The sequence below is a fragment of the Alosa sapidissima genome, chromosome 16, assembly GCF_018492685.1.
Source record: "Alosa sapidissima isolate fAloSap1 chromosome 16, fAloSap1.pri, whole genome shotgun sequence".
Taxonomy (NCBI): Eukaryota; Metazoa; Chordata; class Actinopteri; order Clupeiformes; family Clupeidae; genus Alosa; species Alosa sapidissima.
The window spans coordinates 12,414,852-12,417,843 of NC_055972.1; the positions used below are offsets into that span (position 1 = coordinate 12,414,852).

The 2,992-nt window shown below is 45.1% G+C and overlaps 1 long non-coding RNA gene across 1 annotated transcript; it reads right to left on the reverse strand.

Moving 5' to 3' along the window:
• Window positions 1-1,473: 1,473 nt before the first annotated feature.
• LOC121685816 lies at window positions 1,474-2,564 on the reverse strand. Its single transcript, XR_006023450.1, has 3 exons — window positions 2,438-2,564; window positions 2,277-2,355; window positions 1,474-2,108 (listed from the first exon to the last, which is right to left on the reverse strand). It is a non-coding gene; the product is annotated as an uncharacterized LOC121685816 (long non-coding RNA).
• Window positions 2,565-2,992: the final 428 nt, after the last annotated feature.

Sequence of the window (2,992 nt, forward strand, 5' to 3'; positions counted from 1 at the left end):
CCTCAGTCCCCTTTAGTGTTAGTGACTGCAAGACCCAAACCCTGTGCCAAGAGACCAGCGCCTTACCAATCCGACAGAAGGCTGACTTGCAAGCTCTACAGACGGAGGACCCTGCCATTAGGCCATTCATCCACCTCTGGAGACGAGGAGCAGTGCCAACAAGACCAGAACGGACACTACTGCCCACAGACACTCAGAAACTACTTAAGCATTGGTCGAGGATTCTGTGTCGGGATGGGGTGCTGTACCGCAGAATTTGTCTGCCAGGGGACAGTAGAGAAACGTTCCAACTCATCTTGCCGCAGTGCCTAAAACAGTAAGTCTTAAAAGGTCTTCACGATGACCATGGACATCAAGGTATAGAACGTACAACCCGACTCATCAGAGAAAGGTGTTTTTGGCCTGGCATGTCACGAGAGATCGAGAGCTATTGTCAAGAGTGCGGCCGTTGCATCGTGGCAAAAGCTGTTCGCCCCCAAGTGAGAACTTTTCCAGGGAATCTGACTGCATCCAGACCCCTGGAAGTTGTAGTCATCGATTTCACCACTTTGGAGAAGGCAACCGATGGGCGTGAACATATCCTGATTGCCACAGATGTGTTCTCGAAATTCACTCAAGCATATCCAGCCCGTGATCAGAAGGCCAGCACTGTAGCTAAATTACTCACAGAGGGTTGGTTCTATCGTTATGGGGTGCCCAAGCGACTTCACAGTGATCAGGGCAGAAGTTTTGAGGGAGATCTTATGAGACAGTTGTGCCAGTTGTACAATATTGCCAAGAGCAGAACGACTCCGTATCATCCGGAGGGTAACGGGCAGTGCGAGAGATTTAATCGCACGTTACATGATCTACTCCGCTCGTTACCCCCGGATCAGAAGTGTAAATGGCCCCAAGCACTTCCCCACATTCTCTTAGATGGATAGATAGATAGATAGATAGATAGATAGATAGATAGATAGATAGATACTTTATTGATCCCCAGGGGAAATTCAAGGTCTCAGCAGCAGCATACATACAACACAAACACATTCTTTAACAGCAGAAAGAGTAATTAAAGTATATAATATAAAAACACAACTAAGCAGTGAGGACAGTAGAAGATAAAGAATATGCTAAATATACTAAAATACAAATTATACTAACACTTAATACAATATATAAAAATATACTAAATAATATAAAATACAAATTACAAAAATACATTGTATTTTTATACTAACACTTAATCTAAATCAATTCTAAAAACAGTATCCACATAGTGGTGATTAATAAATCAGAGGCGCTTGCAATGACTGAGGCAGGGACTGAGCCTGTGATTCTCTGTGCATAGTAAGGTATGGTAAGGTGCTCTAAGGTGCTCTGTGTGAATGAGTGTCATGGTGGTAGTGCAATGGTGATAGTGGTCATGGTGATTATGGCTGACTACGCCACCCCTTGAGATAAGTAGTGTCTGATATTAGAGCAAGGGGAACTCTATCCCAATGAATGTACAAAGACAGGTGTTTAGAAAAGTATAAAAATACAGTCTTTATTAAATACTTAAGGTGTTGCTGTGGTTGGTCAACAATTACACATGGAAGGGGGAAGGGAAAGTTACAGCCATCAAGTTTAGACTAGTCGAGTGGCTGAGAGATGAAATACTAACAGGATGTTAGGTCTCACTACCACACGTGAATGATGACCGCACTTCTTGAAGTAATACACGCTAAGAATTCACAATACACTGCACTGCAAATCTTCTGTCGCTAAGGAAAGCCTAACTAAAGGCATTAAGGCTCACACACAGCACTACAACCAGTCATTGAGTGAACTTTAAGGGAACCCGCTATCCAGTAGCCTCCCACACTACCCAGGCTCGACTGTATCTGAAATTACTTAGGGCCTTAAGGGGAAGACCAGGGAAGACAGGGGTAAAAGAAAAGAAAAGCCCCTCTAACCTGTGGCTCACAGAATGGCCTATACGCTATTACATACACCTAGCCACAGGCTAGAAGGGGCAAACAAAATACACATGTATAATAAATATGCACAGTCTAAGAACCATACCAGTCATACAAACATACAGTGTAGAGAACAGCAGCTTAGCAACACCATGTAGCAGTCTGGATCTAAAAAAAACACAACAAAATCAAACAAAAAGCAAACCACATTAAACACTGCAATTTACCACACTTTGCAGCATGACATATAACATGGTACAGGCAGTCTGATACATCGTAGTTAATACCCATTTCCCCCAAAGGTATATCATAAACACTCCCGTAAACTTGACATACCTGTTGCAGTGAAAGTTAGCACAAGCTTTTGGACGTTTACACTTCCCCCTCGCTGGCGGCCACAATAGCCAGCGAAGTGCTGATGGGAGATAAACATAGCGGCACATTACAAACAAGGCAGCCAGGACAAACTAATGTGACTACTGTGCTAGATAGCGTACCTTGATCACATATGGAGAACTTTGACACAATTAGCCCGCCCCTCCAAGCATTGGTGGAGCTGCCTCACAGCGGCCTTGCTGGCGTCTGCTCAGTCACACGCTAACAAAACAGACACCCGCTTAATATCCAATGCAGCTGAGGGCTATGGAGGAACAGGAGGCGGCTGAAGCTGCTGCCACAACAGCCAAGGCAGACGACCTGCCTGCCGCGGACGAGGAGCCCGCAATGGCTCGAGCTGGGGCGAATTGGTGGTGCCTGTGCTCTAACTGTGCGCCAATGGACACAGAACAAGAGTCTGTCTGCTGCCGAGAATTGCAGCGATGCCAATTTCTTCTGGACGAAATCACGGAATCGGAGGATGACACGGACGTGTGTGTTGTTGATCACCCGAGTTTCACACCCCATATGGATAGTGGCGTCCTGGAGACCTACATTAGAATACCTAAGGTCAACTGGAAACGGCAGCCAAAGCCTACAGGGCCAAATGGACGTCTTTCTGTAAAGTAAGTTTATTTTCTTTGTTACTATGTCAAGGAGTAATCTTGCTAACACGG